This window comes from Pipistrellus kuhlii, unplaced genomic scaffold (assembly GCF_014108245.1).
Source record: "Pipistrellus kuhlii isolate mPipKuh1 unplaced genomic scaffold, mPipKuh1.p scaffold_m20_p_7, whole genome shotgun sequence".
Lineage (NCBI taxonomy): Eukaryota > Metazoa > Chordata > Mammalia > Chiroptera > Vespertilionidae > Pipistrellus > Pipistrellus kuhlii.
Window position 1 is genome coordinate 16,838,755 of NW_023425573.1, and position 23,557 is coordinate 16,862,311.

Below are 23,557 nucleotides of genomic sequence, written 5' to 3' on the forward strand. Positions count from 1 at the left end.
CACTGAGGCTGAAGTGCAGGCGGGGGCCGGGGACATAGCGCGCTCCCTCCCCGGGGGCGGGACCGCGCCGAGGGCACGCCCACCTTGTCAGCTCCTATTGGTTAAAAATTCCAGACCTCTCTTCTGACTGGGAGCTGGAGCCGTCAAACTCCCCTCAGCGTGCGGTGCGCACACTGGCGGCGGCGGAGCGGCTGGAGGCGGGGAGAGGAGCGGAATGGAGGCGTGAAGCTGGGAGCCCGGCCGGCCTCGGAGCCGCCCCCGCCCTCTCGCTGCGCGCACCCCGAGGCTGCTCTGCTGTGGAGCCGAGGGCCCGGGAGTCGTCATGGATGAAGCGGAGGAGACTCGCGGGCTCGGAGACCGGGTGGGCGCGAGGGGCCGGTAGCCGGTGGGCCCGGCCGGCGGCGGGACCCGGCGACGAGTAAGGGCGTGCGGCGACTCTCCGAGGGCCGCGGCCCCGCGAAGGCAGCCCCCCGACGAACCAGGTCCCTCTCCCAAATGTGGCATTTGCTGGAAGTTTCCATGGCTGGCGACTCCCCAGCTGGGAAGTGTTTTGGAAAAAATGAGCCAAATCCTCTGTTCTGCGGCGAGGCCGGTCGGCCCGGGCGGACGGCGAGGGGGGCCGCCCCCGAAGGCGGCTGCCATCCTGGTCCAAATGACTTTTATTTTTTTTTTTTTTAAAGAATGTACACCGGTATCTCCAAAAAGTATTTCTGAACAGCAGCGACCTCCTTGACACTCGCTGGCTTGAGAGAATGACGCTTTTCTGTTTTAAAAGCCGCTTCGTCCCTTTCGAATAGAAGCCTCCGGGTTCTGGTTCCCTCCGTGGGCTCAGCCGGGTCCCACCGGGTCCGCCTGTCCTGCAGCAGAACAGCCCGGGATCCGGAGCTCTGAGGGCCTCACGGAGCCTATACATTCCCTCCGCTCAACCATCTAAACATATTTTTAGACTTTTTTTTTAAGATGAATTTTTAAAAATACATTTTTATTGATTTCAGAGAGGAAGGAAGAGGGACAGAGAGAAACCTCAACGATGAGAGAGAATTCCTGGATCGACTGCCTCCTGCATGATCCCTCCTGGGGACTGAGCCCACAACTCTGGCCTGTGCCCTTGACCCTTCAGTCCGGAAGCCCGTGCGCTATCCACTGAGCAACACCAGCGAGGGCCAGAGATGGTTTCTTTTTTCTCTTTTAATATATTTATTGATTTCCTACAGAGAGGAAGGGAGAGGGATAGAGAGAAACATCGATGAGAGAGAAACATCTATCAGCTGCCTCCTGCACACCTGCTACTGGGTATGTGCCTGCAACCAAGGTACATGCCTTTGACCGGAATCAAACCTGGGACCATTGAGTCCTCAGGCTGAGGCTCTATCCTCTGAGCAACACCAGCCAGGGCCAGAGATGATTTCTTGAAACAAGCAGGTTTAAATGCATAGATCCCCAAAGGTTAATGAGATGATTTTTATGAAACCGGAAGGGTGTGTGTCAGGCGAATCATGAACTAATCACCAGGTTTACCATAGAAAGCTAATGAATCTTATACTATTGCACCAGACTAATAATTAGGAAATCTGGCTGTCCCTACAGGATGTGTGACCCATGGCATGTCCCAGTCTTACCATGTTTAAGTTCTTTCTGTCTGCTCTTTTTTTGTTGCTCCTGTTAATCCTCATATATTTTAATTGATTTCAGAGAGGAAGAGAGACGTAGAAGCATCAATAGTGAGAATCATTGATCTTCTGCCTCCTGCATGTCCCACCCTGAGGATGGAGCCTGTAACCTGGGTATGTTCCCTGATGGGAACCGGCCTGAATCCTCCTGGTTCATAGGTCAACGCTTAACCTCAGAGCTACCCCAACTGGGCCAGGATATTTTTTTCCATTAAAAAAAAAATTTTATTTTGTTTTTGAGAGAGAGAGAGTCAGTGGGAGAGAAACATCAATGTGGTTGCCTCCTGTAAGCACCCGGGCAGGATCAAGTTACCTCACCTCCTTCAGTCTTGGGGCCTGATCTCTAACCACACCTACTAGGGCTCCACCTGCTGCTTAACCAGAAGAACGTGGAAAAAGCAATTGTGTAAATCACTTAATCACATAAAAAAAAAAAAAAAAAAAAAAAGGGGAAGATAATTGAAATTTATTTAAAGGCCTTTTATTGCTACTTCATGTTACTATCACTAAAGTTTGACAAGAATGGAAATAATAATATACTCATGAAAAGGAACATCAAATTTTGTAAGAAAGATAAATACTACCTCTGCCTAACCTTTCATCAATGACATAAATCTGAATATTCTCCCATCTTTTAGGTATAACTATTTTTTAATTCATTTTGTGGGTACATTCAACCACATTCAGGTTACTGACATATCCAGTTGTTATTTTCCTCCCTGTTCTTTTTTCTCAGTTTCTCTAATTTTTCTATGAAAATTCTTTCCAACAATTAAAGACTTAAATAACTTTATAGATACTTATACATAAAAAGCAAACCTTATAATAGCTTGTTTTCTAGAGTTTCTCCTTTCAAAAATAAACTGGTGAGAATAAACAGACATTACTCCCAACATTTAGAAAAACTTGAGTCTGATGAAATGTAACCCCTCCTTTGAGAAGACCAACGAAAAAGTTATGGACAGCAAATTGAGATTACCATAAGTAGAATAAAAATGTGACTCAGTGCTTTCATTTGATTCTTCATCTACAATTTTTTTTAATCTTTACTAATTGTTTTTTATAAGTACAACTTTGGAACTATGAATTGCAGTTAATTTCCATGAGGTTAATTATTCACCTACTCAATCGTATCATCATATAAAACAAAAGATAGCCCTATAAAAACATTTGTTACACGTGCAATAGTCCACCAAGATATCTACAAATAGAAAGTGGCTCTCCAGATTAGCATGTGGCTGGGTCCTAAGAGCTACTCTCAGACTTCCTCTTTGCTACTAGATTAAGGGCAGCTAACCTGCAACGGGTTGTGAGATCGCAGTCATTGGGAAGGCAATTGGCCATCCCAGGAGAGGCTGGAATGCACCCACTTCGTTTCTCTTCTAACTAGAAGCACCGTTCCTGAGCTTCTATGTACTTTTGAAGATTAAAAAATGGCTAATGTCTCAAGATCATAACGTAACCTATATGTAAGTTCCAGATCTTGCCCTTCACGAAAACTAAAAGGTGACTTGTTAACTTAGAGCTAAATAGACAATAATTCTCTTTTGATTAACATCAGAATTGTCTGAAGTTTTTTGTTTGTTTGAAATTCTTCTATTTAAAGAAGAGAGTAAGAAGCCTCTAAACAAGCTTCTGCTACTACTTCCCTTTCTGCTGTTGGTTTCCTGCTTGAACTGGCCAACTTCCTAGCCTCACTGATAAACCCTGCCAAACACGACGTATTTTTCCAAAGCTGAATTTAGATTTGCATTAAAATAAGTGTTATAAATCCCTCTTCTGTAAAATGGGGACAATATTGGTATCTCATCTCATGAGTTCTTGTGAAGATGAAATGAATCAACACCTGTAAAGCACTTAGAACAATGACAGTAGCCCTCTGTTAGCTATAAAATGATTATTAACAGCAATAATAATAGCAATGATAATAATTACTTTCACAATTCTCTAAGTGAATACATTTTGTTGTGCAGTGTGATTTGTTGTCAGGTCTATTACCGAAAAGCCAAACTGGAAATGGTTTTAAAACCTCTAATCATGAAATCTCACTTAAAAAGAAACTAGCTTCCCAAAATGAGATTATTTACTTCATATTTAGAATTTACAAAGTATCTTGAAATAGAGACTGCTGCAAAAGCAGTTAGATTAAGCAAAGCTGGCCCAGGTACCAGCTATTGACAAATAACTTTTTAAAAGTACTAAAGGAAGAAGAATTGCCAGCAAAAATCAACAACAAAAAACTGACCTTAAATACATATGTCATATACCATTAAATCTTTTAAAAAATTTATTTGCTACCTATATAAATTAAATCTCTGTTCCCTGTGACATTACACAAAAATGGTGAGAGAGATTTTCATCAAATTTGAAGAAACTATTTGAATGTTCTCATTTAAAATACTAACTATGCCCAGCTGACATGGTTCAGTGGTTGAGCGTCGAACCAGGAGGTCACAGTTTGATTCCTGGTCAGGACACATGCCCAGATTGTGGGCTTGATCCCCAGTGTCGGGTGTGCAGGAGGCAGCCCATCAATGATTCTTCTTTTTTCTTTTTCTTTTTTTTTAATATATTGATTTTTTACAGAGAGGAAGGGAGAGAGAGAATTAGAAACATTGATGAAAGAGAAACATCTATCAACTGCCTCCTGCACACCCCGCATTGGGGATGTGCCCATAAACAAGATACATGCCCTTGACTGGAATCAAACCTGGGACCTCTCAGTCTGCAGCCCAAGTGCTCTATCCACTGAGCCAAACCGGTTTTGGCTAATGATTCTTTCATCATTGATTTTTCTATCTCTCTCACCTCCCTTACTCTCTGAAATCAATAAAAAAAAATTTTTAAAATAAAATACATGAAATTCTTTTTGAGGGATCCCCTCTTAGCTGGAATAGGAGTGAGGTAGAAATCAGTTAATCAGTTATTTTTCCTTCAGAGTGATACAGTAAATATTTCAATTAGCTCAGTTTATGTTAATATTGTTTATACTTAGATCAAAATTATGTGTATTGAGCCTCCAGATAGTTATTGATTCTTTTCAAAGTGATTTTAATTCTAGATTTGGTGTTTTTTGTTTTTGTTTTTAAATATATTTCATTATTGATTTCAGAGAGAAAGGGAGGAGAGAGAAATATCAATGATGACAGAGTCATGAATTGGCTGCCTCCTGCACGCCCCACACTGGGGATCGAGCCCACAACCAGAGCATGTGCCCTTAGCTGTAATTGAACCTGGGACCATTCAGTCCTCAGCCGAGGCTCTATTTACTGAGCCAAACCGGCTAGGGCTTGTTTTTGGGGTGTGTGTGTGTGTGTATGTGTGTGTGTGTGTGTGTGTGTGTGTGTTTAATTCATATAAAGCATTAAATTGAACTGACCCGTATTCCAGAGATAAGACAGACTTACTTGTATATTAGCAAAACTTAAAAATATTTTATTTTGTAAACTAGAGGCCCAGTGCATGATTGCCAGTAGGTCCCTTGGCCTGGCTGGCAATCAGGGCCAATCGGAGCCTTCTCAACCAGTCCAGATCAGGGCCAATGGGGGCCAGCAGGCTGGGGAGGGACTATGAGAGGGTTGCAGGCATGTCCAGCTCTCTCACCCAGTCCTGACTGACCAGACCCCAGCAGCAAGCTAACCTACTGGTCAGAGCGCCTGGCCCCTGGTGGTTAATGCGCATCATAGCAACTGGTTGAACAATTGACTGAATGGTTGACTGATCAGTTGGATGCTTAGCATATTATGCTTTTATTATATAGGATTACATAGGATAATCCAAAAGTCAAAACCATACCTGTCTGAGAATGAAAGCCTCTGTGGTAGATTGTATTATTGTTCCCAAATAATTTTGTCCCTCCCGGTGGTAGGATTTTACCTCCTCACCTTGTTGAATGGCAGGGTTGGCCTTATGCCGTCATTTGTTCAACGAAATGAGTAAGTGATATATACCACTGCTGAGCATAAACTTTAAGAGTAATTGCTTGGTTCTGTCATATTTTTCTTTTGCAGCAAAAACAGCATGTCCCACCAAGAGGATGCCCTTCAGCTGGATGCGAGGACGATGGCACAAAGCTGAAGATAACTGTGACTGACAGCATGAAGTGAGAGACACCTAAGTATTTTAACTTGGGGGTTATTACCATCAGATGACTTGACTTACCTTGACCAATGTATCATCCAACTCAGTGAAGAAGACTTAGCAGCCCTGAAACTAGTATGGATTACAAAGAGAACTCTGAAAGATAGGCGGTAGACCTCCAGAGCGGTTGAAACTTAATACTACTGAGCGAATAGTCAGAGTAGACCTCTTTCAGGATTGATTAAAACCAAATGTTAGGTAAGAGATGTTAGATTGATATTTCAATATGTCATACATATTTGGACATTTTAATTGGGGAAAATTTGCAATGGTTTGAGGTATGAGCTCTATATCAATTATGCTGTATGGGCATTACGCTGTGAAATCTAATATTGGTTCAACATCTGGCATTTGTCATATTTTTAAACCCTGAAAAAGAAAAATGAGCCTGGACTTTTGTCCGTTTATGTTCATCCAAAGGTAAGATCAAATTACCAATGCAGGAACCAATTACTAACCTCCACTGAAAACATTATTTATAGAGCTAAACTCAGACATCTGAAAAAAAGCACCCAGTCCACAATAACGTGTTTTGATGTTCTGGGGTAAAAGGGAATCAATATTCATCGTCTGTATAGCTTGGATTCCTTCAAACTCTGTCTTTACTTTTCAAGCATCTGACATTTACAGTCAGCATGTGATTCCCTCTGTCCAGTTACAAGTCGCAATGAGCAGCTCCACAACAGAAATGTTGACTCATGATTCATGATAGAGCTGCATCTCACAGTAGCAATGCCATGTGGTGGTGTGTTGTAAGGCAGAATTTTATTTGTATGCAGCCCAGATAGTAGAAACAGCTTAAATTGAGCAGGAGAATAGAATAAAATAATGTGATACTTCCATAGAGTGGGATAACAAATTATTTAAAATCAATGATCCCCAGTATCATGTATTAAAGTAGATAAGTCTCAAAAACACTGAAGAAAAGTTAAATATTGATGTGTATAGTATGATACCAGGATTATAAAATGGTAAAGCATGCAAAACAATATATTATTTATAGATTTATACACATATGGTTTAAAAGTTTCAAATGTGCAAAGAAATGAAAACATCAAATTCAGTGTTTGGTAATTATCTTTGTGTATGTACAATGCCGAATGGGATTGAAGACATACATGTATACAGAGAGCTTCATCTGTATTGATTGATTTTTTTAAAAACAATCTGAAGCAAATATGGCACCTGGGTAATTGATTATAGATGTTTGTTATATTCTCTCTTTTCCTCTATGTTTGAAAAAGTTTTATTATTTTAAAAGCCATTATTTTTCTCTAACATAAGTGTAGAAAATATTACAAATACAATATTCAATTTTAAGTTTCCTTGTAAACTTTATTTAATTTTGCCTAGCCAACGCTGTAAGCAGTGTAGCTACCCTAGAAATATATTTCAAGAGTGCAACCAACAGACACTATCCTTGAACTGAAGACTTTACAAAAGGTAAGAATGACTAATATTTAAATCAAACTTGTAGAAAAAATTACTTGGTTCTTGGCTGTATTTATAAACATAAATATGTAAGTAATTCTTTCAATAAACAAATATGAACATAAAATATATGCTTCCAGGCTTGGCTGGTTGCTCAGTAGGTTCGAGTGTCAACCCATGCACCATAGGGTTACAGGTTCAATTCCCGGTCAGGGCACATACCTAGGTTGCTTCAATCCCCAGTCACGGTACATGGGGGGAGGCAACCAAGCAATGTTTCTTTCTCACATTGATGTCTCTCTCACTCTCAAAAATTAATAAAAAATCATCCTCGAATGAGGATCTATATGTATATCCTTCTTTCCTTTGAAGTTAAACAGCTATTTATGCCCTGGCCCGTGTAGCTCAGTGGTAAAGCATTAGCCCACCTACCAAAAGTTTTTGAGTTTGATCCTTGATCAAGGCATGTACCTGGGTTGCAGGTTCACTCTCCATTCCCAGTCGGACCTTGTGCAGGAGGCAACCAGTTAATGAGTCAATGCGGGACATTGATGTTTCTCTCTTTTTCCTTATCCCTCTCCCTCCCTCCCTCTTCCTTCCTCCCTCCCTCTTTCCTCTTCTCTCCTGCCTCCCTCCATTACACTCTCTAAAAAGCAATGGAAAAAATATCCTTAGATGAGTATTAAAAAAAAAAAAGTTATTTGTCTTTGTAATGTTGCTGTTTGGGATGGTATCAATTGCTAAACTTTATGGCTATAGAAATTATAAGTTAATAAGGGTCACATAGCTAATTAATAATAAAGTTGGCAATGACACACCCTCAAGCTAAATGTGGCCTTTGCCCTCATTTCTTTTGAACCATTGGACAAATGCCTTTAAGAGACATGTTTATCGATGTAAAAATGCCACAAGGACCATAAAAATCTCTGGGAGTAATGTCCCTAATGAGAGGCTCCATTGGCAAGTTGAGTAAAGAAGAACAGGTTGTAATATTTTAGGGAAAGATGAGGCTCCAATAAGTTGGAGTTGGACTTTCTTCCCGTGAGACGCGTCAAAAACAACACAGCAGCCGCTCCCCCCCCCCCCCCCCAAACACATGGATCTTATAGCAGGTGGAGGAAAGAGAAAAGATGACAGGGAAGGAATACGTTTCCATTACTGAAACCAAGGCAGTTGGGGACCGTCCCTGGAGTCTGTTCGGTCAAGGAAATGCTTCCAAGGAAAGATGGGAAAGGACAAAAAGGGGGGGGCGGCATCCTTTACGTCCAGGCAAAGTCCAATGTCCGTCTGTCTGTCTGTCTGTCTGTCTGTCTATCTATCTATCTATCTATCTATCTAAACTATATATATAGCTACCTATCCATTTATACTTTTTTTTATCACAAGCTACATAATTAAGTCTTTTGGAAGTGTGAACAGATGCAAAATATACTACATTAATAAATTTAATTCACTGATAAGAACTTATTCCTATATACCTTCTCCTGGTCCCCCTGGTTATCCTGCATAAAGAGATTCTATTAAATGAATTTTATAAGCTTTTCAACTCTCTTTAGTAAAATAATGGTCTTTAAAATAAATTGCTATATGTGCTAAATTATGGTAAATTTCATAAAATTACAAAATTTAATGGAAATTTTACAAAGGTATTAAATATTGTAAAGTTGGTTTAATTATAGAATGTATTCAGAGACATGGAAGGTAAATAAATCAATCCTGTGGCAAGATCAAATAAAAATGTACTTTTTAAAATTAAAAAAAAAAATGAGCCATATTAAGACAACCAGCTTTGCTCTTCTGTTAAATTAGACTGATTGGTTAGCGTTTGGACTTTAACTTACTATTCTTCATTCCTGCCAAAATGATAAATTTTTCTTTACCCAACCAACTTTCCTCCTGGGAGTTTTTGCTATGCCATTCTTATCACCATGTGTGTCCTAAGCCTCTTTCTTTACATATCAAATTCCAGTGACCTTTCAAGGTCCACATCTTACATCTTCACAGTGCTTTGCAATTTCTTACGTAACAGCCCTTTTACCCTGGTAATAGCTGTTAACCTCGTAACAGCCATTTAAGATGGGCAAGTAGGTACAATCTCATTTTGCAGGTGTGAAAATTGACACAGAAATGTTAAATAATCTGTCCAACATTTTAGTAACTTGCCATTTACCTAAAAGTGTGTTGCCAAAATATTTGAATTCATGAATTCAAGTAAACACATTTTATGCTTTTTCGATTGAATGCCATTTCTGACTAGCTGTTCTTAAGTCACAGCTAACTCTGAAGTTGACCAATGTAATTAAGTCAAGAAAAAGATGTCTTCATAATCCAACCTTTATTTAATATTACAGTCACAAGGCCACTGACCCATGTGTTCCAGGTAGAAAAAGTATCCAGAGACATCCGTAGTCTTGGTCTATATTAGCTCTCGTTGGTATTGAACACTACTGTCATTACATTTCTACTGCAAGAGGCGTGATACAAAGGGAAATGCTTAAAATTTGGAGAGAGATGGGTTTGGATTTTAATTCCAGTAGATTGTACTGCCTTCACACTGTACTGCCTTCATGGATTTTTTTTTTTTTCTTTCATGGATTTTTACCTCCTAGCTAACGTTGTATTTTAACGGGGGTTTATCTCATGATAGGTGAAAAGAGAACGTTGGTGTTGATTATTAGCACATGAGCTTTGCTAATATCCTCCCTGAGAGAAGGAGCTAAGAGTTTAATGAGTAGAGGTAAGCTTATGTAGGCAGAGGAGAAAATGAGTAGCAAAAGTTTAGACATGAGGGGTTGTCCTAAATTGTAAACATGTAAGGTCAAGAGTGTATGAACCAGCCGAAACCGGTTTGGCTCAGTGGATAGAGTGTCGGTCTGCAGACTGAATGGTCCCAGGTTCCATTCCGGTCAGGGGCATGTACATAGGTTGCAGCCACATTCCCTGTCAGGGGTGTGCAGGAGGCAGCTGGTGGATGTTTCTCTCTCATCGATGTTTCTAGCTCTCTATTCTTCTCCCTTCCTCTCTGTGGAAAATCAATAAAAATGTAATAATGAATAAATAAATAAATAAATAAATAAATAAATAAGAAGAAAGAGTGCAGGAATTAACCAGTATAGACATAATGAATGTACTAAAGTAAGAATGAGAATCATTTAAAAAAAATTAAAAAAAAGAGTGTATGAACCAATTGGAATACATATTTTAAGATACATGAAACCTAATGCAATACTACAGAAGACAAGGGGATGTGGAACAAAGATGGAGATAAACTTTGTCCTTCATAATTGTAGTTTTTTTCTCACTACTTGTGAAGTAGGCCAAGGTAAGTGCCTCAAGTGTGTAACTTTCTAGAGTCTGCACAGATGTTGAGAGGAAAATCAAGTCCTTGCCCAGTGAGAAATTCAATAAATTTTAAGTCCATTTCTGAAGACTAAATTTGTTTACTTAAATGTTTAAGAATGTAGCATGGCTGGCATGGCTCAGTGGTTAAGCACTGAACTATGAACAAGAAGGTCATAGTTCAATTTCCAGTCAGGGCACATTGCCCAGGATGTGGGTTTGATCACCAGTGGGGGTGAGGGGGCATACAGAAGGCAGCTGATCAATGATTCTCTCTCATCATTTTTGTTTCTATCTATCTCTCCCTCTTCCTTCCTCTCTGAAATCAATAAAAATACATTTTAAAAAATTTAATAATATATATAGATCTCTAAGGCTTTAAGAACTGAGATTCAGACAATTGGGTTCCAGCTCCAGGCTAGCCATTCCCTAGCACAATGGTCACCAACCTTTTGGACCTCACGGACCACCAGTAGTCTGCGGACCACTGGTTGGCGGCCGCTGCCCTACCAGGTTGACCTGGGCAAGAGTCTTGATTTGTCAGTGCCTCTGTTCCCTCACCTGTAAAATGGAGGCTAGAGTTAAGGGACCTCAAAGGTGTTGTCTGAGCCCCAAGTGTGATTCTGAGCACGGGTTACATGCAGTTATGGCTTTTATCTGGAGATTAGTTGACACTTGCTGATGAATTCTCATGTCTATTGCTTTTCCAACAGATACTATGGCATTACTTTCAAGGTGACACACTAGAAATATCAAACAGGTTAAAGTATGTTGTAAATCCAGTGACTAGACAAAAGCTATAAACGCCTAGCATATGGCAGTTTTGCAAGAGCAATAAAGGGTACATGCACCTTTAGATTAATAATTAAAGATACTGTAAGGGATGGATCGAGAAGGGGCAATGGGAGGATATGTACAACCAAGAACCTCAGAGCCTGGGCAGGAACTTGTTCCAGTGTGTGGGACAGTCTCACTGTAACCTGGTTGGTATAATGTCAGCCTCAGTGGGGTTTTCCCCAGGGGCAGACATGATCAGAATATAAGGCAACCATGTGTGCAGGTAATTCATACACTGGCCGGCTGGCACTCAGACCCACTGCAGGGGGCTCAGTGGCCATTTAGCACGCACATGCTCACTGCCTTTCGAAGCAGCTGTTGGCTCTAAAGAGCTCCTCAGTCGGACTCCTCTTTCAGTCTCCAGGACAGTACAGTGGTGCAAACCTTAGTGTGTGCTTTTAGAGAGCCATTAGCAAAAGGAGATAATCATAAGTGTAAATAGAAAGCAGGTGGACTGGTAAAACCAATGTCAGGAAAATAATTTTCAAGTCAATTACTGTAGGTTTTTATTTGGGGGGAGGTGTACTTTTTAAGGGGATGGGATATCTAGGCTCCACTTATCTCTAAATAACTCTTGCACTCCTAGCAACCACTTCCTGGAAAACAACCTGACAAAAAGATGAAAACAGTGAAAAGAGGTCTTTTGCACATTTAACAATGATAAGAGAGGTTTTAAGAGCAAAATGCTATAATAGCTTCAACCAAACATGGCTGTATTCATTATCTCTCAGATCAGCAGCCAGGGTCAGGTACTTTCTTGCTGCAAAAACACATATTAACCCTTCCATGGTCACTGCATTCTGAATATGATAATCACCCACCTACAGAACTTTATGATAAAACAATCATTATAATTTTATTGGATGTATAGTTTGCCCCATGCATTAACTGCACAATAATAAAACAAATTGCATCCTTACCTTGCTTCTTAAAGGGACTCTATTTCTTCACTGGTAAACTTAATAGCACCCTCTTTGGGGGGCTGTGGTGAGAATTAAGTGAGTATGCCCTCCACAATAGCATGAGTGTTATTCAGGGACAGGCCCAGGAGCTCAACAGATGTCAGCTCCTTGTCCCTGGCAATCCCCTTCGATTAAGAAACCCAGGTGATCTTCTTAAGCTGAAAGTCAGATCTTGTTACTGCTCCCCGGCTTAATGGCTTCCCATTGCAGTGAAGGTAATGTTAAAAATTTATAGCCTTCCCTACAAGACCTCCTTGGCTCTGCCTACTGGTAAATTCTGAGCTACAGCGTCAGCCAGTTTCCCCTTAGAGTTATGCTGTGGCTGCATTGCCTTCTTCTGGGTCTTCAGATGAGCCAGGCCTACCTCAAGGCTCCTGCATGGTAGAAGCACAAGGGGAGATTTGGGGGCTTTATCTCCTATCTAATAGGCATCAACCCCAAGTCATTTCATATGCACAATTGATGGTCTATAAATCTTAAGTAAAATGCTATGCAAAAAATAGCTTCTAACTGCACTGCTCAGAGCCACATTGCTGCCAGTGAGGCCCTTCTGAATGTAATTGGGGACTGTTACTGCTACTGCTTCTGCACGTGCTGTCCCCTTTGCCCGAAACCCTCATCTAACCTTTTTGTTGCTGGCAAAATCATATTCTTCAGGTCTCAGCTTAAATGTCACCTCCTCAAATGTGTTTCCCTGATAAATTCTATCACCTGTTCTTTTCTTTCAAGCAAATGAATAATCCTACGTGACCATTTCTCCCCTCCTGGACTGTAAGGTACCTAAGGGCCAGGATAATAGGCCTGCTTCTCTCACAGCCACAGGCTGGCCCAGGGAAGGATGCAGGGAGTGCTTGTTGCTGGAGAATCTGCCTGCAGATGTAATGAAAGTGTAATGAGACAACCAATGGGTCCGGGTTGCCTGTTGCTACTTGAGCCAATGAAGCAGAGACAGGGTGTTTTTTCATATGCGTGTTTTTTCCAATACTGCCAGCAGTATGGGAGATCAGCAGGTCATCCATAAAAATCTGCTCTGCCCCCCACTATAAGCCAGCTGCTTATATTGGATAGAAGGACAACGATTACATGGGGAAGTTGGCAAAAGGAATGCCAAATGGGGGCTGTAAGTATGGGGGCTGGAGATTTGCAAAGGCCTGTAAGTATGAAAAGGGCTGGGGGCTTTCAAAGCTCTGGTTTCTGCAACAAGGTTGTTAATCTTTCCATGATAATAGGCAACTCCCAGCCGGGACCGGTTTGGCTCAATGGATAGAGCATCGGCTTAGGGACTGAAGGGTCCCGGGTTCAATTCCGGTCAAGGGCATGTACCTTGGTTGCGGGCATATCCCCAGTAGGGGGTGTGCAAGAGGCAGCTGATCGATGACTCTCTCTCATCGATGTTTCTAACTATCTCTCTCCCTTCCTCTCTGTACAAAAACAATAAAATAAAATTTAAAAAAATAGGCAATTCCCAGATGGACAGGATGGGCCACATTTCCAGGTGAGCTCCCATTTCCCACATGCACCTCCCAGCCAGATTAGCATGTGCCTTCTTTACTCAGAACAAAATAATCACGGTTCACAGAGAATGATTAATACTTCTTACAACTATACTGGTCCCTGATATTCTATTTCTGCCTCTATCAAAAGATCTCCCTCCCATACCTTGAAACATTGGAAAGCATTACTCCAGGCAACCTGATGTCAAACTTTAGGGGTTCTTCTTTAGCCAGCCTCCAGGAGGAAAGGAGAAAGAAAATGCCTCCATCAAATACTGTGCCTTTGTGTGTTGACCTCTTCCTACTCACTCTTTAACTAGCGTCCTTCCTTTTACCCCGGCCACTGCATTTCAATATTTACAAATGATTCTGGAGCAAAGCTAAACTTATGTGAAAAAAAGGGATTTTATAAAGAGGAAGAGAAGGGGATACTATGAACAAAAAAGGCATTTCCTCTCCTGAGCTTTTGGTAGAAATGTCCCTGCACGAATATCTTTGTACCTCGCTTCTAGTATCACATGAGCCTTTGAATCATTTACCAATGGGCTAAGTCACCTGCTCTAGTTTCCTGAGCTGTGCTTCTGCACCGGTCTCTGAAAGGAAGTACTACTACCCTTTTCTGGTTGGATTCTAGATTTGGTCCCATTTGTGCTTTAATCATGACAGCACATTTCATAGCCCGTCTCCCCTCTTCCAATGATATAGGAAGCTTTTATAGGAAAGCCTGTCTTTCCTTCCTTCCTTCATGAATATTTATGACTGTTCCTTAGTGTCAAGCACTACGCTGGTACCATCTTCTGCATTCTCTGGCCTAGTTGTCTGTCTAGATTGACAGTCTTTCCTGCATCTGCACACACACCCTTCCCCCAAGCTTTGAGTCTTCCTCCCTATCAGGCTTTCATTTTTCTTTAAGGTTCCTCTCCCATCCTGGTCATCCTTTAGACTAAACATGTTAAAGGCCAAGCCTGTTTTGTCTTCCTTTCTGTTTAGCCCGAGATATCCGATTTCACCAATATGCTGGTGGTACCAGAGACTGACGAGGTCAGATGGAAAGTAGTGTCAGTCGCTTAACATGTTAATGTAAAAACATTCAAATCTGTGAAGAGTTTTTGAGTGTATTTGAGCTAAACTGTCGACTCTTGCCAGGAAGCAGAATCTCAACAGATTGGCATAATACTTCAGAGACTGGTGGGTTTTCATCTATTTTTATACATTGCAATCAAAGGAGGAGATGTAGGTGGGTTACATGAGGTCCGTTTGTGATAAGAGAGGCTGAGAAAGCAAAGCAGGGAAACCTCTGGATTAGATAAAGTTAAAATGATAGACACTTCTTTTACTTAGGTGGGTACAGGATAGCTAAGTCCACAACTAACACGGTAACAGTAACAATGAAGGACTTTGAGGTCTCTGTCCTGGCACCCAGGGCATTTGGTTTTGCCCTGAGGGGTCCTAAAAGAAGAGAAGTTATAAGTAGATACAAAAAGACAGATAGGTTCAGTTAAGGTAAAGGTTGATCTTGTCAGGGAAGACCAGCCTAGGAGGTGACTAACCACTATAATTGTTTTTATTTTATTTATTTATTTATTTACTTATTTTAACACATTTTTATTGATTTCAGAGAGGAAGGGAGAGGGAAAGAGAGAGAGAAACATCAAAGATGAGAATCATTGATTGGCTACCTCCTGCACACCCCCTACTGGGGATTGAGCCCACAACCCAGGCAAGTGCCCTTGACCGGAATTGAATCTGGGACTCATAATTGCTTTTAGTTAAAGTTTCATTTCAGACCATCCTTGTGGTAATTTTAGGTCTTTGACTTTGCAGGACTGCCATACAGGCCTTCCCTGAGCTGGCCAGTTCAGCATGTGGCCCCTTTCGCCACAGGATTATTTGTTGGGAACCCCCAATGTGGAAGGCAGCTCATAGGGAAACTCTTGAAGAGATTTTCATGTCTGTGTCTCAAAGTATATTTAGCAGCTAGGCCTGAAGCCCTCCCTCTGACGTATGAGAACACAATAGCATCTGCTTTGTCAGAGCCCATGGTGATTTAGCTCCTTAGGATTTCTACAGGTCTCTTATTTTGAAAAAGAAAATGGGGGGCGGGGAAAGACTTGCAATCTAGTTCAGGATCTGGTTAAAACTGTAGTCTTACTTCCCCACTCGGACTGACTTGGGCTGCGCTTCGGGAACCCTCAGGGGCTGCCACAGGAGGAGATATATAGGTCAGGGCCTCCCCACGAGTTCCGTTCAGGCTTTGGATCCGGAATCCCCTGGACTAGCCCATCTGTGAAATGAAGATTAAATTTTCCTCCCTCAGAGGGCTGGCTGATCCTTCTCCCGGGCATTCTGTCACAACAATTTGAGGTTGCCATACAGTCAGGTATTTTTCTCCAGAATTCTCTTTTGTGGATTGCCTACTGGATAACATTACTAGAATAAGAACCATGCCATGAAAGTGGATAAAAAAGCCAGGTTGCATTTACACCATGGAATACAATGCAGCAGTAAATAAAGAATCTCGTACCCTTCGAGACAGCATGGAGGGACCTGGAGAGATTATGCTAAGTAAAATAAATCAGTCAGAGAAAGACAAGTGTCACATGATCTCACTCATATGTAGAATCTAATGAACAAAATAAACTGATGAATGGAGTGGATCCAGACACCTAAAAGCATGGAACAGTGTGTTGAATTTCAGAGGGAAGGCAGGGGAGGGTGGGTGAGTGGGGGGTAATCAATCAAAGACCTTGTAGGCATATATGCATAGCCCATGGCCACAGACAGTAGGTGGTGAGGGCCTGGGGTAGAGGGTGGGGATGGGCTGGGCGGGATTAATAAGGAAAAAGGGAACTTATATATTTTCAACCATAATGATTTTTTATAATGCAAAAAATTAAAAATAATAAAAGTAGTTGAACCATCTTAAATAAAATAAAATAAGCCATCATTATAACAGAACAAAAAAGAACCATGTCATGGTGATAATGATCTATTTTTATTTGCATCCTTCCCCACCCTCTCTCCCCCCACCACTCCGGTTACTATGGCAATTTCCGCCCTCCACATTGAAAAGGCTTTCTTTCAGTTCACAGGCCGAGGCTCTATCCCCTGAGCCAAACCGGCTAGGGCAAAACAGCTTTCTTCAAAGTTCATGGAAATCCTTTCTATAATAGTATGCGAAATCATCTTTCAGGCACATATCTTTACACAGATTGAGGCTTTGGCACTCAGCCACCTTAACCCTTGTAGAGAAGTGACATGCCCAAGTGTCCTGGTCTCTAAAATCATACCACTTGCCAAAGCCGGTTTGGCTCAGTGGATAGAGCTTCGGCCTGCAGACTGAAAGGTTCCGGGTTTGATTCCGGTCAAGGGCATGTACCTTGGTTGCAGGCACATCCCCAGTAAGGGGGTGTGCAGGAGGCAGCTGATCGATGATTCTCTCTCATCGATGTTTCTAACTCTATCCCTCTCTCTTCCACTGTGAAAAATCAATAAAATACATTTAAAAAAATAAAAATAAATAAAATCATACCACTGGAGCCCTGTCTGTGCCACCATGAGTGAGCAGCCCTGTCCAGAACGAAGCTCCAGGCCCGCCCTTTCAGCTTGAGGCTCACCGCATTCCTCAGGGCACACTCCCCCTCTGCTCCTATTTACAGGCTATTTACTCTAGTCCTAATCCTGTAATACCAAGCCCGAGGGTGAGGATCGGGACAGACGGAGACTGCAGTCTGAGGTTTTATTTCATCAGCAGAGTCCCTCCAGAAAGGTACCAAAACTGCTTCTATACATGCAGTATTTACAGTTTAACATAAGCCTTTATCGGGCAAATTCTCCAGTTAGGGATAAAAGATGCCAAATGTCTCTCTGTACTGAGCCTGAATTCCGTGGGTTCTGATGTATTATAACAGCCTAAAAAATGCAGGAGCATAGCATGGTAGAGGTGGGAAGGAAGGAATCTGGCCGGCTCCCCCATCTGTTTTTTAACTTCCTCTAGCATTCCTCAAAATTGACTATCCACCCACAGTTTAAAGAAGAGGATTAAAAAAAAAAAGAAGAAGAAGAAGGAGCCTAATTCTGAAATTATCATCAGAATTTCTCGAAGAATGCTCTGGAGACAGCCCAACAGGATTGTGTGGGTGCTACTGGAGGGTCCTTATGCTCTCCCCAAAAAGGACAGAATCCTAGGGCCTGGGGACCCGTGCTCGCGTCTCCCCTGCCCCCCCCCCTGCCGTTTCTTTTAGATACTGACACCTTCCAGCAGGGCCAGTCCCACATCCTACCCCCCACCCCACCCCAAAAGACAGGCTGGAGGAAGGCTTTTGGGTCCTTGAGTGGAGCCTTCTGTCTGCAGGCATTTTCACAGGAATGTGGTAAAACAGTCATCACTAACCTACCCCCAGTATTTTCTCCCAGGACACACGGAGCAGCCTAGAGAGTTAGGAAGCTGACACATGCCTACGTTCCTGGTGAAGCTGAGGGAAGGAGCCTTTCCCTGGACCCGGGAGAGGGAAGGGGGCCTCACAGAAGGTTAGTCTGGCATTGGTCCTGGTCTGACCCCATTGGGGCCCTCTGGCAGCACATCCACGCAGCCAAGCTGAAGGAGAAGCTTGGACATGAAAGACAACCTGCAGACACTGACTTATTAGGAGGCACAAGTCAATGATTCTAGGCTCCATGGAGCACATCACAATCAGTTTATTTAAAAAGATAAAAATAGGAAAGTGAAAAGGTGGACCAGAACACAGGAAGTTGGAAAGAAAACCAGTGAAAGGAACTGAGACACAGTTCAAGTCCCAATAAAATGAGACTTAATCATGTGTTAACCGCCTCAGCTGAAACACAGAGCGTGTTTTTAGAGTGAGGAGGGCTGTGCCCACTCTCCCTTCGGAGGAGGCTCAGGCTGAGCTTTCCAGAAAAACCACCCAGCCGCCACGCTCAGGAGACAAGAGCCGGCTGTGTTGGAAACGCAGGAGCCAGAAATGACACATACCAAGCAGATGACCAAAAAAGTAGGCGAAGGAGAACAGAGAAATTCATTCTTCTTTCTCCTGAGAGGAAAAAGTATCCAAGGACACCTCGCTTAGCCTCCTCTTCTCCCCCTCTCCCAAGGAAGAGCATTAGACTGGGTCTGAGGTCCTCACCTGGCTCGGCCGCTGCCTGGATGACTTTAACCACCAAACTTAATGTTCCCCACTCTTGATTTCTTCACCTACAGGCAATAGAGGGTCCTGGCTGAGGCTGAACTTCAAAATTTATGAAGTTGTTTTTTTGTGTGTGTTTTTAGTCTCCACAGTAAATGTTCATTCACCTTTAAACTGTGTTTCTGTTTAAAAGAAGAAGAAAAAAAAAATGCCCAGAATTACACAGTTATAAAGCAAGTGCCATTCGCCTGAGCAGGGTAGTGGGCATCCTGGGCCGGGAAGGGAATGGCTGACTGGGTGGCGTGGGGCGAGGTTTCAGCTCCAGGTCGCTGGTGCTGACGGCCTGTGTGTGCGTGTCTGCTTGCATTTCAGTAGCAGGGAAAGGAAACATTTTTCTTGGATGTAGGTCTGCAGGAGTGGGAACACAGGGAGAACTGTTACTGCTTCTTGTTGAGACAGGTTTTTGCTTAAAGGCGTAAAGAAGGGAAGAAATTCTATTTTGAGAGATACTAGGTGCCAACCGGTGGGGGGCCTTGGAAGCCTTCGGCCTGGAGAGAGGGGCTTCAGCTCCCCTGCCGTTACAGGCCGACTCAAGCAAGGCTGCTTCACAGTCCGTCATGGGGCAGCAGGGTCCTTGAGTGTCTTTCTATTTGCCTACACTCTTTACTCAGACATAATTCTTGATTTTTTTCATGTCTTCCTTTAATTCTCTGAGCATCTTTAAGACAGCTGTTTTAATGTGTTCATCAACCACCTAGACAGTTTCTGTTGGTTTAGTTTTTCCTTTGAATGGGCCATATTTTCCTGTTTCTTTGTATGCCTGGTAATTTTTTGCTGTTGTTGTTGAAAAAATGGACATTTAAATCCATTTATTTGGTAACTCTGGAAATAAGACACTTCTCCTTCCCTAGGGTTTTCTGTTTTTATGTTGGGGTTTTGTTTTGTTTTTTTTGGTTTTTTTTTTTTATTGCTGTAGGCTTTTTTGTACTGAGAATCAGGCTGAGATGTAACCTTAAGGTCTTCTCAGGTCTTTTCTGAGCCTGTGCCTTTGCCTGGATATGTGCAGTGACTTTCTAATTAATTTCCCCTGAATATGTGGTTGCTTTTGATGTCCTAGTTTTTAATGCATGCCTTCCCAAAGGAAAAAAGAGAAAAGTGCAGGGTAAGACCTTTAAACCCACGGACGTTAACTAAGCCAGCGGCAGAGGGGCTTGCAGCATGAGGGTAGGTGTACCACATGGCAGCTGCCTCTTCGCCTGCTCCTCTGTGTCATAAACAGCAATCAGCAATCAGAGAGCAGATCCTGGTATTCGGAGGACGGTGTCGTCGTCGTGTGTCCCCCCCCCCCCCCCCCCCCCGTCTGCTGGCTCTGGCAGGCTGCATGCAAGCTGCCCAGGAACAAGTGCACAGCTGCCTTCCACAGGGTGGGGGCCTGCGTAGTTGCTACTATGCTCAGAGCTGAAATTGTAAAAAATAATCACAACTTACCCCCAAGCCTTCTCTTGGAAGTTTGGAGCCTTTAAGAGACTCCAGAGTTCCAATAGTTCTATCAGGCAGATTTGAGTACAATTGTTACCTAAGGGGGAGTCAGATTCCTGGTGCTGCCTACTCTGCCTACTCCTTTCCCAAAGACTCACTGACTCTTACCTAAAAGTCTCTTTCATTCTGAGGATCTTGCTCACCTGCATCCTAATTGTTAAACCTTTTAGACAAGAAAAATAGGCATCTTAGATCAGTTTGTCTCCCAAGCCTTTTTCAAATTCTAATACATTGTATTATACGGTGTTCTACACTTTGTTTTCATTGTATTATTTTATTTATTTTTAACAATAACATGGGGAAATAGTAAGGGCAAATAGTATTTCTTCACCTTATAGTCAGGAAAATTGAGCCTCAGGGCACAATAGAAATGGATAACCAGTGAGTGATAGAGGCAGAACTCAAACCACCCCTTTCTCAGACCTAGATCTCTGTCTGCCACTCCAAGGTACCTCTGTAGAGCAGCAGTAACTTTCTCCACGAAACCAGAAAGTTCGACCCTAAACAGTGAGGACTGTCTAGGAGTCTGGAAATAGAAATATTCCTGCCATGGCCCTTCTTCACCTTGGAGCCCATCACTTGCTCTCTCTGTCTGTTCTGATTGTGAGTGAGCTTACCTGTCAGAGAGAGAATGCAATAGGTGAGAAGTTGGGAGGCTGCATCTAAGCAAGATCTTGATGGCAGCTATGCAATTCTTGTTTCTCCCTGCAACTAAGGGAAGGGCCAGACGCCAGATTGGTTGGAAGTAACAACAGGTATAGCCTCTCTAGCAGGCTCCTGATGCCTTAAGGATGTGGATTTAAAATGACTGTCCAAATTTCTGTTTTAGTCAGAGCTTAAGAACAGAATTAGAATAAACTAGTTAAATATTAGTGATAAATACATCCAATTATACCTAAAAATTGATCATTTTCAAACACATTGATCCCTGTAATGTTTAATTATTGTATCTGATAATGCAATGTTGTTGTTTTTTAAAAAAACAAAGTTAAAATTTTACTTAATGAATACAATCTTTTTTAAAAATATATTTTATTGATTTTGTACAGAGAGGAAGAGAGAGGGACAGAGAGTTAGAAACATCGATGAGAGAGAGTCATCAACCACTGCCTCTTGCACACCCCCTACTGGAGATATGCCCGCAACCAAGGTACATGCCCTTGACCGGAATCAAACCCAGGACCTTTCAGTCCCCAAGCTGATGCTCTATCCATTGAGCCAAACCGGTTTTGGCACAATCTTTCTTAAAATCATATTTTCTGCCTTAGCCTAATTGTTTGGATGAGGAGTTCACAAACATAAATGCCACAGAGACCAGGTAGGTAACTGTAGCAGGCTGTGGGGAGCATGTGGAGTACATTAATGACGGAATACTGAAGACAGCCTCACTGTCTAAATGGGGTGGTTGGACTCCTGACAATTGTTATTGTGAGGAAATGCAGAGCCAATAATTGCTAGATCTTCTGGGGTTTTTTTTTTTTGGTTTTTTTGTTTGTTTTTGTTTTGTTTTTTTTATCAGGAAAAACTATTGTTATGTGAACATTCCTTATTATTAAATGTGGACTTAAATTTAAAGTAAACAGGCCAACAAACCATTTGAATCAAGCAAAATATGGCTGCTGGCCACCAATTTATTTATCTCTGGTTCTGACCACATGATAAGATATTTATTGCCCCCTAGTGGTAGTTTTCTTCAATTCTAGCTTTAATTGTAGAGGAATGAGATGACAGCAAATTTCAGTGTTTGGGACATTTGTGTGAGGAGCATGGTCCTGATGGGTGGGCAAATTGCCCACTTCCAATATCCATGCCAATGCTTCCTTATATTGGCACAAATAGCCAAAGTGAAATCAGTACTTCAGTGAGGGTTAGTGATTCAAATACTGAAAATAAATACTCACCAACACTGATATTTGTGTGATAATTAGTACAACATGGAGTTACTTTTTAAGCATATATTATCACATATTCAGGGTGTGTGCTGGGCATGACAAGAACACTAGGCCCTCATGACTGTAGTATTGAGCATCTTTACCTTGACTCACTCAGGCAGTTGGCCAATTCCCCAACTGGGACTGAAAACAACTGGAGAACAGTTTTCCCATCTGTAAAATATGAGGCTAAGAATACTACCTGTCTCCTAGGGCTATAAAAACTCAATGTCCTCAGCGTCCTTTAGGGGGAAAGTCTCTTACTGATGAATGCCCTACCTCCTGCCATCCCCTCGGTAAGGCAGGCAGGTCAGACTGGCTTATCTTCCACATACCTTCTGCCCAGACTGGGTGTGACGCTTCCTCATTCTTTGGTTTAAGGTTGATTTCTCTTCAGCTGATGTTCCCACATGAAAATGTTTGGAGCTGGAAAGGGGAAAGTAGAATGTGATTTGGGCTGGTTTCCACTTCTACTTCAAGGTCAACCACGTATTTAGAGCACATGGAAGGTATGTCTGCTTGAAATAAGCTGGAGTACTAATTTGTGATGGAAAATTACAGGAGCCTGCCAGAAAAGAATTACTGCAAAGTATTGCCCTTCACAGCGGAATTGAAAGTACCTTCTGCAGACTTTGCTTACTTTTTTTTTTTTTTTTTTAAGTTGAGAGATGAAGCAGTAGACAAGTCCCTAAGGTTACAACAGTTTAAAATCATGAATTACTGGCCCCGGGAGTATTTATTTATTTATTTATTTATTTATTTAATATATTTTATTGATTTTGTACAGAGAGGAAGGGAGAGAGATAGAGAGTTAGAAACATCGATGAGAGAGAGTCATCGATCAGCTGTCTCTTGCACACCCCCCACTGGGGATATTCCCGCAACCAAGGTACATGCCCTTGACCAGAATCGAACCTGAGACCCTTCAGTCCCCAAGCCGACGCTCTATCCATTGAGCCAAACTGGTCCCGGCAAAGTTTTAAAAGAAACAAATATAATACAGGAAACTCCTCCAATTAAAAAAATCTTATAGACATCCACTTTTATATATTTTATTATTAAACTAGAGGC

General features: G+C 42.0%; 1 long non-coding RNA gene across 1 annotated transcript; it reads left to right on the forward strand.

Annotated features, from left to right (window-relative positions):
- Nucleotides 1-45: 45 nt before the first annotated feature.
- LOC118709839 lies at nucleotides 46-23,118 on the forward strand. Its single transcript, XR_004985156.2, has 4 exons — nucleotides 46-418; nucleotides 5,681-5,787; nucleotides 9,291-9,292; nucleotides 22,967-23,118. It is a non-coding gene; the product is annotated as an uncharacterized LOC118709839 (long non-coding RNA).
- Nucleotides 23,119-23,557: the final 439 nt, after the last annotated feature.